The sequence below is a fragment of the Lactuca sativa genome, chromosome 3 (assembly GCF_002870075.4).
Source record: "Lactuca sativa cultivar Salinas chromosome 3, Lsat_Salinas_v11, whole genome shotgun sequence".
Lineage (NCBI taxonomy): Eukaryota > Viridiplantae > Streptophyta > Magnoliopsida > Asterales > Asteraceae > Lactuca > Lactuca sativa.
In genome coordinates, this window is record NC_056625.2 from 275776345 (window position 1) to 275790507 (window position 14163).

A 14163-nucleotide genomic window follows, 5' to 3' on the forward strand; every position below is an offset into this window, starting at 1 on the left:
TTACACGTCGAGTACTCCCCCTGACTCGATGAGTTCCACCTGGAAGAATCATGGGGCCACCCCGGCTTAACTCGCCGAGTCTCAAGAACAACTCGGCGAGTCCCAGCTCGACTCAGTCCACTTGACCACCCTTCCCTAACTCGCCCTGACTCACTGAGTCAACCCATGACTCGACTGGACCACTCACTGGCCGATCCAAGGCAATTTTCAAGCTACTCGCCGAGTCTGCTCATCGGACTCGGCGAGTCCATGCCATGCAATCACTCAAACTCGCTTCTAAGGTCAGATCTGTTCCATCATTTCATAGATCTGGACTTCCTAGACTGCTTCACAACTAAAGCCCCAAACTTGGTGTACATACAACCTCTATATGTCCATATATGAAGAATTATCAACAAATATCACAACTCAAGGTTATAACCTCCATTGTTCTTCATAAAGCTTGATGAATGAGGCTCTCTGGACCTCTATGGATCCAGATCCAAAGCCTCATCACTAGCAAGGGACTATTTGGCCATCAAATCAACCCAACAAGGCCACAAGAAACCCTAAATCCAAATATACTTCACAAAACAGAAGATGAGCCGAAATCATACCTTTAGATCGATGATCTAAGCTTCAAATCCACAGAATAGCAACCTCCTTTGCTTCCTCTTGGCTAGAACCTCTCTCTTCTTTGCTAAACAACACACAAGGGTCAAGAAATGCTTCCTTTCTCTCTCTCAAATCGCTAAAGCACTCTAGGGTTTCTCTCTATGGACTGCTGGGTACAAATGACGGCCATAAGGCCCTTTAAATAGGTGCCAAACCCGAGAAATTACGGTTTCATTAAACAGCACGGACTCGCCGAGTCCATATCCTGGACTCGCCGAGTCCAGGCGAATCCCACGTCCAGACTCGCGTCCCTACTCGGCGAGTCTGAGCTCCGAATCGCCGAGTCCCATCTCAAAACACCAGAATCATAAACAATAAAGATACCTGGAAATCCGGGCTGTTACAGATACTGCGTATAATTCTCAGATGGAATGAACTCCCTCATCTGATCATCAATCTGCCCGGCTCTAAAGTCCAAGCCTGATCCTTCATCGACACCAGAACTACCATCTGGTGTACCAGGTAGCGTCACTATACTCGGCAACATACCATCACTAACATCACAATACTCATCCAAACTCGAGGGATCTCACAGACTACAAGTTTCCTAGTCTCATCTCAGCCTTCTTCGATTCGAGTACATATCCTCTGCTTTCAGTAGTATGGGCCCCTACTACCTTCCACATCTATCTGTACTTTACTCAAGTACTGCCTCGGCTCCACCAAATCCCTTCTACTATTACCGATCTCTGCTACTCTCATCCTAGGCTTGCCCTAGGAAAATCCCTAACTCTACCCAAACCATTCCTTAACTGCTGAAGGCCTCCTTGTAAAGCCAATTAGCCATCACATGAATACCGTCACATGAGACGAGGGTCAGATAATCCTTCGAGTAAAAGACTCGCCCCTACAATGGTTAGACTCAAACGAGAGTTGCGCAATAGGGCCAAATCCAGTACTCTAGGATTATTCAACCCTGATCACATGTGATGTGACGTATTCACCTAATGGCTAACTCCCATCACTCAAAGTCCCACAAAGCACAAAGCAAGCAGCATTCACACATAGGAAACTACTCAGGCAAATCTATTCTCATAACAAGAAACAGTACTAGCATATAATGCTAAGCTCATACTATCAGGCATAACCTAAACAAGCTATCCTACTATTGTCTACTCAATACTAGCATGCAATTCTCATAAAGATGAAGCACATAAAGCAGACACATAAGGCATCCTCCTAGATCCTTACTCCTATACTAGCATGCTGTTCTACTAAAACTGAAACTGAAACTGAAACTAATAATCATAACATAAACTTGTATGGATAGTTTGGGACTACTTACTTGAGCTCGGCTGATTGCATGCACAACACCCTTTTCTCTTTTCAAAGTTCTTTTCGTTCTAAAAATTCTTTTCGCTTTTTCTAAAACTCTTTTATTTTGAAAATTTTATACCACTTCCTTACTTTGAGTTCGGACACACTCGGAAGTGTGCCTAAATCCCTCAAACCAAGGCTCTGATACCAACTTGAAACGACCCAAAAAATTTTGTTTTAATATTACTAAAAATCACATCATTGAATATCATAAACAATAAAACCATGGAATGAGTAACTCAAATGTCATAGTAACTGTGTCAAAACAAAAACTTTATCAATCATAAAAATATCCGAATAAAACTCCCATGATAAAACTGAAGCTGTGGTGTGTGCGATGCCATCATCCCGAACTCTTCCCTTTGCTAGCGGAAGTACCTGAAACCAAAACTGAAAGCTGTAAGCACGAAGCTTAATGAGCTCCCCCAAAATACCACATACCATACAATAACATATAAAGAACATACTAGGCCTTGCCCACTGCATCGGACCAAAATCCGGAAACTGCATCGGACCGAAGTCCGGAAACTGCATCGGACCGAAGTCCGGAACTGACTGAACATGTAACATCCCAAAAATATAGGTCAAAATTTTCGTTTTTAAATACGTCATTATAAAACCAACAGTGTAATAAAACATTTGTAATATTATGTCATGTCAAAACCAAAGTAGAAATAATCAATCATGTTATCATAAAACAATATCAGAGTGTAATCCCAAATATCTCATGTGCGGAACACCATAGTGTGATGCGCTACGATCAAGCCGGCTCCTTTCCTTTAGACACGAAGTACCTGAAACCAAAACTGAAAACCATAAGCACGAAGCTTAGTGAGTTCCCCCATCATACCACATACCATACAATCACATAGCATACATACTGCAGGGCAATTATGGGGTGCCCGACCTACCCAATACGACCATTCTGGGGTGCCGACCCACCCATGTCAAGCCAGTATGGGGTGCTGACCTACCCGTGTCAACCCATTCTGGGGTGTTGACCTATCCATGTCAAGCCATTCTGGGGTGCTGACCTACCCGTCGGTCCTAACAACCGACCCTCGGGGACTATTCCACCCCCAACTGCTACTATCACATATATCATAACATAAACATACTATCAGACATATATGGGGTACCTGAACTACCCTTCGGTCCTAACAACCGAACACGGGGGCTGGTCCCCTCCTACTACCTCTATCGCATATAACATAACAAGCCAGCATGCAAACATATCATCACATACTGTCAGACGTATCTGGGGTGTCTGACTACCCTTCGGTCCTAACAACCAATCTCGACTACTATCACATATAACATATCATGCTAGCATATAACATATCAGGTAGTAGCAAACCTAGATGATATCACAAAGACAATCATCTATCATACGTCTCCTACTGGTGGGCCGGCATTGTGGCCTTAGACCCACCGCTACTGGAAGGTAACTCACCTCACACTGCTGAAGTCCCGAAGACAAAATCCCACACTTGCTGAAGTCTCGCAGACTCGACCCCAGCTGCTGGCTGACAGATTCCCGAACTGTCAACACCAAAATAACACCCAATTAATAATTGGCTCCCAATACATAACCATAATTACATTCTTTGGGTAATTACTGATGGGTTTTGGCCATAAGAACATCCTATGTGCTCATACAAACCCTAATGCTTGGATCTAGGTTTCTCTATTGTACATGCAAGTTATCCAAGACTATAAACCCTAGATCTAGCATATGATAATCAATATAACATATAATAAGGGTTTAGATCATACCTTGATTGTTATGTAGCAATAACAATCACAATTCTCCTTGTAATGACTTTAGAAAGCTTAGAGTCACAAATGTCACTCCTCTAATGGTTCACAAACACCAAGAGCAAGAGAATGAAGAGGAGGGAGGAAGGAGGCTGCCCTAAAACGTGTGAAACCCTAGAAGAAGTCTTAGCCACGTTTTTGGGTCATAAGGGATCTATATATAGGAGGCTATTAGGGTTATCTTAACATGGAAACCCTAATTTGGATGCTTAAGCCCTAAGCAACCCATGGACTCCTTTCTTTAAGGCCTTGGACGATTTCTTCTTGGGTTTCCCCATAGAATTCGTCCACTCCTTAATATAAGGCAATCCATGGCCCAAATTGCAATTATCTTATAATTACAATTCCGGTCCCTTAAGTTTAATTAATCTCTTTTAGTCACCAAAAGCTAATTACCGATTAATTCTTGACTAATATTAATTAAACAATATGATTTCTCCTTTAATATATTATTCTCATAATATATTAACAAATCATATTTAATCCTTTCTCTCCATAATTCATCTTATCAAGTTGCTTTGGTGAAGGCAACCCAAAAGGACCATGCACCATCGGGTCAAGTACATACCAAAATAGTTATGGACTTAGACACTAATCCAACAGTCTCCCACTTGGATAAGTCTAATAACTATTATGTGTACGACTTCAGATCCTGATCTGCAATTGTAGCTTTCCAAAGCCGTTGTCAACTCTGATCCTATCAGATACGCGTGTCCTTTAGATAAGGGATCATATATTCCTCCATTCTGGATATCATATGAGACATGATTTCAAATCATTCTCTTTGTACTATATCTCGACTTCCGATTTATGACGACTGACAAATTGAACAAATCAAATTAGCCCTAGCGCGGACGAGCATTTACGTTTGTCATCACTAAATCATCGAGGGGCCCAAAGATATCGCTTTTATCCTACTTTGGATAAAAGGAACGGATAAACTTTGATACAATGCTTGCTTGCACTTACTCACCAAATCACACACAACAATATGTTTTATAACACCAAGTGACTAGTGTGTTTACATATTATCATTGTGCAACCGATTTGCAAGATACAAATCACACATCTCGGTTTCAAGAATATAAGATGTTATCGTCTCACCAATCACTCGTGATACAATTCATGGAGTGATCCAAGTGAGTGTGGGTTTAATCCAATTCTCAAATTCATATTCATAAGCACGCATGAACGTTGCAGCAAACATTTGCTTATGTCTAATACTCTTTTAGACAATCCACACACCAATTCACGACAGTCTTCATTCATACCCACTTCCAACATATGAACAACTATGTCACGTTCGAATAATTTTACTGTTCTAAACTAATTAAATTATTCAGGAAGTCAAAACATGCAAAGTGAAACACAAGAATAATACTAATCCCATATGGCCTCAACCCTTTGAGCATAAATAAAACACCTTTTATTTATCACCATATCGATTACTCATTATTTGTCGTTTCGGGTAATCAACTTCTTACTTGAATTATTACACTTGTCCCATGCTCTTAGCATGCACACAATGTTTACCTATAGTTCTTACTTTGTGAAATAGATCAAATTGAACACACTTCCAATCATTCTCATTTCACAACTCCAAATCCTTTTTCATAAGTGAAAGAATATCAAATTCTTGCTACTTATAGAATATGCTAGATTCTAACATTTTATGCAACGATCCTTTTGTAATATCACTGCACCAAAGTCACAAAGACCATTGCCAATGAAATTACAAAGTCCTCTATCGGAGATTATTACAAGCCAATTCCATAGACGTGATGTCTCTCACTCAAAGTTCATTCTTCGAACATCCTTTTGCATAAAAGTTTCTAATCTAGTCATAGATTTTCAATATTCAATTCCCAATATGGACACGTTTCCATATTTTCCATATGACAACTCATTCTTAATAGAATCTTATCTATTCATAATAATGTCGATATGGTCCATCCAATACTATACTTCCAACTACTCACAAGCGATAAATCCTCGGCGAACTTTAGATTGTCCTTTGATAGTTGTTTAATTATCTTAGTCAAAACTGATTCTTGTCCTTTTCCCTCTAAATGCGCTAGACATTTGGAAAATTTTAGAATGGTCAAATAGTATAGCAATTGTAATCGATCCTATACCCGAAGCGTATGGGACACGATGCATAATGTCTTACATAAAGATTTGATACTTCATCAATCTTCTACCATAATATTTTATTTTATTTGCTATGTTCTCAAAATTGGAATTGTGAAGAGGAATGTCGTAATCGTAATCGAAATTTTAAGAACACACTATGTACCTTTGACTAAAATATTAACATTCCACAACCTAACCCTTTAGATTTGAAATGAAGCATAATATTCTCTCCCTTAATTATAGCAAAACAACTATTCCATCCTTACGACTTTGCAAAGAATGACTCTTGTTTTCTATAATTAATATTGCCAACTTGCAATACTTTCCATAATAATCATACAATCATAACATTTATGCTCCCACTATCAACATGATTATTATAAACATAACACTTATGCTTCCACTAGCTTTGACATGTGTTCAGAAACCAGCTTAACTTCTAGAAAATCAATACTTATTGAATTTCTTAAGTTCATGTTTCTAATACTTAGTGCTTTGATAATCTTTTATCAAGTTTATACACCTTTCCCTTAGATAGCTCTTATGTGTGTCTAAACAATTTCAGACTAATTGCCAAACCTCACAATTCGAATCATGGAAAGGGATACCACAACCATAATCAAATTCGAGAATGCAATTTTACAATTACTATCTTCTTAAAATCTCTCTTAGTGAAAGCATTTCCTCACAATCATTTTCATGAAGGAGGGAATCTTATGACACTTAGATTTTAAATGGCGTATGTGTTCCTATCCATGTGAATTTGTCAAAACCAAAGTTTATGAAAAATTCAAACTCATATGGACCGAACTTTCTTAGTCTTGATTTCTTGCCTTATGGTAGCACAGCTGCCCACCATGTCTACCAAGTAGTTAAGCAGCTCACCTCATCCTATCAATGTACCTTTCATTGATCAAGGTCCTTGCCTTTTATGCATTCAAACGAGAACTCATAGGACTCACATGCATAATTAACTCAATTGGAATGGCACAGAAACAAAATAGTGTCAACACGATAGGTTGTGAACCTCAACTCGTGTGCTAGTGATGATCGATAAGGTTTATTTGATTTATTCTTGAAGCCTTTCAAGACCATTGAGACTCCCACTGACTCCTTGACATATAAGATTCTCTTGTCAATAACCATTTCTTGAGAAACAAATATTCAAGAGTTAGTGCAGCTTTTATCAAAACACTTCATAAATTGGTCCTAGTTGGTCTTTGTCTTATCCAAGAGATCACAACTTTCCACATTTGATGAATGTTATAAACCTTCTTAATACTTGTCACTTTTAGTCACAATCTTAACTCTAAGATTTGTTTTGGAACGAAGTATGATTGACTTCTTGATTTAACCATTTCTTCAATTCTTGATTCTTCTTCTTAGACATACAAGTGTACTAAGACTCACTTAGAGGATCAATTGAGATATGGTTCTTAATCATTAAGACCTATCATAAAGCATAAAAGGTATTCTCCCTTCTTCTTAGAATGGAGAAACTTTTATCTTTCTGCCTACTTGATTCTTCTTATTGGTTCTGCTATTGATTTAAACTTTTTCAATCAATTCATAATTACACTTAATCTTATAAGTATAATCATATTTACTAAACTTTTAGTAAAACATGACGAATGTCTTTGTTACTCTTATGGAGGACTTTGATCAAGACACAACTTTGTGTACTCGATCTCCTAGTCCTTCGTTTGACACTTTGTCAATGAATTAGTCTAATTTCCAAATATGGAATTTCTCATTGATCGTGCAACCAAGTTGCATGATTCCAAGTTTCTGTCCAATTGAAACTTGGGCGATGAGTAACTCTCCCTATTTGGTAAATTCTCGACATTTCCACAAATAACATAACTAAGAATCAAATCCATTATTGCTAATCATTCAAAACATCAATTTTTCATACACGCCATTGCAAGGATAAATAAATAAATAAAATCAAAATTTATTTTATTGCGGAAAAAAATTTGTCCTTACAATGCGATTCTTTGAAAAACTATGCTAATACATCTTTCTTAGAAATCTAATTCTAACTCTAAGTAGTAGCTCAAAAATCTAATCTTCGAGAAATGCGGTCGAAATCCATTCCTTCACGGTTAGATTCTGCTCACTTCTTCCCTTAAGCTTCCTTTCTTTTCTTCAATCCTACAAAACATCAATTGTAATCTTATCACATTATGTATTAAGAATCTAGAATAGAAGCTTAAAAGAGTTAGTTAATGGATTTTACCTAAAGCAGAGCCATACATTTTGACTCTCCCATCTCTTAGATCTCTTAGGTAAATAGGGCAGCTTCGTCTCCAATGCCCCTTCTCTTGGCAATAAAAGCAAATTGACTCTTTTGGAACAGGACATGGAACTACTTCAGATATTGCCTTTCTCTTATGATCAAACTTTTCGATCATAGTATGTCTTTCGTTGCCATTGTCTATATCCATAGAGGTCGTGAAGGCAGATTCACCAATCAACTTTGCTTTTCTATTGCGCCAAACCATTGCTGATTCAGCAGCAATAAGCATATAGGTGAGATCTATAAGGGTCACGTCGCAGTTCATCATATAGTACTCTCTTACGAACTCACTATATGAGTTAGGAAGTGACTGAAGAACCCAGTCAACAGCCATCTCCTCGCAGACAACGGATCCCAACATTCTTAACCTATCAATGTGTGACTTCATCCCTAGGACGTGTGCACACACCGACTTTCCTTCTTTATGTTTACTTGCCAAAAGGGATTGAGTGAGCTTGCACTTTTCAAGCCTTCGAACTTGTGGGTTAGGGAGAACAATTGGAGGAGGTGGAGGAAGTGAAGCATGACTTCATGTTCCTCGATCGAATCGTGGAATACCATCTTCATGTGGAATGCTTGTTCCACGGGATATGGGAAGACCATAGTTGTCGAACTTTGACATCTACAAAACGGGAGAAAACGAATTCAAGTTAGTTGATTGATTGAGTCCTTAGTAAATCACCCAAATAAGATACTAAGGCTAGGACCCAACACAATATTCTACAATTCGGGAGAGGGATGCCGTAACCCAAATTGCAGAACATTTGAAGGTAAGTGAATGACGATTCACTAATTTCCACCATGAAAAACGAAAAAGAAATTTAAGTTTTAAATCTATGAAAACTCCTAGATCCTATGAGATTCATTGAACATTTCAATGGCATGTTTAAATCTTGATATGCCCCTCTTGTTTGTGACTGGGATGCCGAGGATCACAAAGCTGGTGTGAATAACCATGCAAACTACATGGTGCCCCCACATGTTACAGTCACCTATTCGATGTGCCGGTAAACCACACACGCTCCACCGAACTATGACAAACATTGAGTCACCCTTTGCTACCTTTGCTTAGAACCATTTAGTGTGCCGGTAAACCACACACGCTCCACTAACGTCTTCGCAAGGGCACAAAGTGTAATTTCATGGAATTGCATCAATTCACTTTTGCCTAATTAACTAAGATTGGGAATTTGTAAAACATTTAGTTACTTTTGTAATTCATTATACTTATAATGGAAGGTTTCGTCCTATCCTACCCGTTTGGCTAACAACCCTCCACTAGTCAAGAGTGCGGTGGGTAAGAGTGGATACCCATTCAATCGCCATTTTATAGGCAATTTCCTTAAACACCCCTTATAGACCAGCTTCGTGAATGAGGCCTACTAACGGTAAGACTGACTTTTACTCATACATATATATAATGTTAGACTTTTAATGTTATATATAGTATAGGGTATATTTTACACTTTTAAAATACTAGGTGGTCAAATTTAATAATTATACCTTTAATTCAATTAAATTGTAAACCAAAACTTTTATGGAATTATTAAACCTCTTTTAATTATACACCTTAATTAATTAATAAAACCATAAGGATGTGATTTGAACTTTTCAAAAACAATACTAGGGTTTTAGAATTTAACATTCCTAAATTAAACCTTTAATCAACTTTTAAATTCCAAAACTTGAGGGCAAGTTTTGAAACATTTCAAAACATTAGGGTTTAGAATTTAAATATACATCAAAATTAAACAATTAATCAAAATTTAAATTCCAAAACTTGAGGGCAAGTTTTGAAACCTTTTTCAAAACATTAGGGTTTCAACTATTTAAATTTCAAAACAACAAAACTTTTGAGGTCAAATTTAAACTATAAAACCTAAAGGGGAAAATGTGAAACCTTTCATAACACAAGGATCAAATAACAAATAATCTTAATTAACAATTAATCACATAATTATCCATATTTGATTTATTTAATGATTTCATGCAAAACAATTTACCAATTTAATCAAAATAATTAATCAATTATCACATAAGGAAACAAATATTTTATTAATTGATAAATATCTTCAATTAGATCAAGAATATAGTCATATATATCAAAAAATCGGATTTATATTGATTTAATATGATAAGGCAAGTATCCTTAAGAAAAAACAGCAAGAAATCATGGTTTTCCCTCATTCTGACCAGCCGACTCGTCGAGTCAGCATGCACTCGGCGAGTTCATCTAGAGACTCGGCGAGTTCAGCAACCAGAACCACAAAAAAAGAATTTTTTCAACATACAAAGCATCAATACAATAGAAACCAATCTAGTCTCTGATACCACTGATGGGTTTTGGCCATAAGAACATCCTATGTGCTCATACAAACCCTAATGCTTGGATCTAGGTTTCTCTATTGTACATGCAAGTTATCCAAGACTATAAACCCTAGATCTAGCATATGATAATCAATATAACATATAATAAGGGTTTAGATCATACCTTGATTGTTATGTAGCAATAACAATCACAATTCTCCTTGTAATGACTTTAGAAAGCTTAGAGTCACAAATGTCACTCCTCTAATGGTTCACAAACACTAAGAGCAAGAGGATGAAGAGGAGAGAGGAAGGAGGCTGCCCTAAAACGTGTGAAACCCTAGAAGAAGTCTTAGCCACGTTTTTGGGTCATAAGGGATCTGGGAGAGTTAAGAAGTATGGCTCTACGTTAGGTAAAATCCATTAACTAACTCTATAAGTTCCTGTTTTTGATTCTTAATACATGATATGATAAGATTACATTTGATGTTTTGTAGGATTGAAGAAAAGAGAGGAAGCTTAAAGGAAGAAGTGAGTTGAGTCTGATCGCGAAGAAATGGATTTCGATCACATGATTCGATGATCGGATTTTTTAGAGCTGCTACTTTTAGAGTTATGATAGATTGCTTAGGAATATGTAATAGCGTAGTTTTCATTTGAATTGCATTGAAAGGACAAGTTTTTCCGCACCTTTTATAAATAAAATAAAATTTGATTTTGTCTTATTTATTTATTTCCTTGCAATAACATGTATGAAAAATTGACATTTGTGCATTTCTAGTTTTAGAAATGTTTAAATGGATTTGATTCTTAGTTATGTTGTTTGTGGAAATGTCGAGAATTTACCAAATAAGGAAAGATTCTTATCGCCCGAGTTTCAATTGGACAGAAACTTGGAATCACACAAATTGCATTGTATGATGAATGAGAACCTTCATATTTGGAAAATTAAGACTAATTCCTTGACAAAGAGTCAAATGAAGGACTATGAGAACTAGTACACAATGTTGTGCACTATTCATATCCACCATAAAGAACAATAAGAGTATTCGTCATGATTTACTAAAGGTCTGGTAAATGTGGTTGTGCTTACAAGATTAAATGTAATTCTGGATCATTGAAAAGTTTCAATGTATGGCAGAACGAATAGGAAGAATCAATTAGGCAGAAAGATAAAAGTTTCTCCAATCTAAGAAGAAGGGAGAGTACTTTTGTATCGTATTTTATGATCATCTTGTTGATTATAAAACCATATCACAATTAATCCTCCAAGAACATCTTAGTACACTAGTATGGCTAAGAAGATGAATCGGAAATTGTTGAAATGGTTAAATCAAAACAATGAATCATACTTTGTTCCAAAATCAAGTCTTAGAATTGTACTCCAATATTGCTAATTGAGTGACATATCTTAAGAAGTTCTAACACACTCTTCAAAATGTAAAGCAGGAAATTGTTTTTCTTACTCTTGCATGTTTGAAATTGGTAAATTGTGATGTCTTGGACTAGACAAGCACCAACTAAGAGCAATTGTGTGTAGTGTTTGTCTTGATGAGAATTCGCACTAAATCTTGAATATTTTTTTGTCAAGAAATGTTTTCTTGACAAAAGAATCTTATATGTCAAGAGGTTAGTAGGAGTACGTCTAAACGATTTTACAAAGTTTCAAGAACTAATCAAGAGTAAACCTATTATTAAACACTAGCACACGACTTGAGGTTTGTAACCCATCGTGTTGACGTATTCTTGTTTCTGTGCCATTCTGGTTGGGTAAACTATGCATATAAGCTCTACGAGTTCTCAATAGTCTGCATCAGGGCAAGCTCCTTGTTCAATGAAAGTAGATTGACTAGTATAGGTGAGCTGCTGAATAACTTGGAAGCAAAGGTGGGACCCTTGATGGCAAGAAATCAAGTATGAACAAGTTCTGTTCATAAGAGTTTGGATTTGTCACAAAAATTATCTGTTGATTATGGTTATGACAAATTCACATGGATAGGAACACATACACCATAAAATCTAAGTGTCATACGGTTTCTCTTCTTCTTGAAAATGATTATGAGGACACGCTTTCACTTAGAGAGATTTTAAGGAGATAGCGATTATGTAAATTACATTCTCAAATTCGATTCTTATTACGGCATCCGTCTTCATAGTTCAAATTGTGAGATTTGGCAATTGGTCGGAACATTTGGGACTTAGTAATATAAGTTTTGAATTAGTTTCACTACTAGAAAAACAGCCTTTTACGACGCTCATTGCGCGTCGTAAAACGCTCAGACGACGCGCAAATGCGCGTCAAGGAAGGCCCTGTCATAAAGAGAGACGACGCGCTTTTGCGCGTCGTATACAGACGACGCGCATTTACGACGCGCAGTTATGACGCGCGTTTATGACACGCAATGCGTATCAAGGAAGGCCATGTCATAAAGGAAGACGACACACATTTGCGTGTTGTAACCTTACGACGCGCGTGTTTATGACACACAATGCGTATCAAGGAAGCCCCTGTCAAGAAACGCCATGTCATAAATGAAGACGACACACATTTTTGCGTATCATAATTTTAAATGTTAAAAAAAATATTATTTACAGATTTACTAATTCTCAAATTAAATTTGCATTTAATGTCTCATAACAGAAAATAAAATACCATATACAAAAACTACAATGAGTTGCATAAAATTTATTGTCATACAAATAACAAACTTTATTTCATATTCATACATATGATTATATTATTCATTAAAAAAACATATACCTACATCTTCCCCTAAAATGTTATTACATGATGTTGGCCACTTCATTGATGGATCACCAAGAGGAAAACCAACAACTGCCCTAAAATGTTCCATGATGTGCCAATACTCATGTCCTGTAACTTTAAACATTTAATAAAGTAAAATATTTCCTAAAAATAAAATTGCACTAGAAACAACACAACAAGTATCAACCTTTTGGTAGGTCATATGTGGAAAAGGAAAAAGAACAATCTGTTACATGATTACCCATCTCAATCTGCCATGTGTGCAATAATCTTCTACACCATCTCAATCTACCAATAAAAAAGTGATTTTATATGGACTAATAACAACACCTCACCTATATATAGTTGTTTCTTTTTTACTTAATGCAGAAACAAATAGTTGATATTAATAGAGAAACTACCATTAAGTCCTAATTTTACAAATTTGTGCTCATTTATATGTTGTTTTCATTTTCAAGTGCATTTTCATTTTATAAAATATATTTTTTAACAAGAACTTCGATTAAAATATATTTTTTTATCAATCATACTATTTAGAGTTTAGAGTTTCACCTTTTGCCTTGAATTTGTGGTTGTAATTTTAGAAGACTTCACTAGTTGCATTGTTGTGGCAAAGATTTTAGATCCAACATGATATTTGGCATCACCTTCAGAAACAACATAAATGGTATTTGTAGCTGTCATTTGACCTTCTTTTGATTTTAGAAGAGTGAGAAGCAGAGGAATGCAACCCCCAAGTAATACTTTGACCCGTAATTCGTTTTCCTTACAAAATGAGCCCAAAACTGTAGCTACTTGGATCTTTACACCAAGTGGACCTGATCTTAGGAAAGACACTAGAACTGGAACTGCTTGAGAATATAAACTA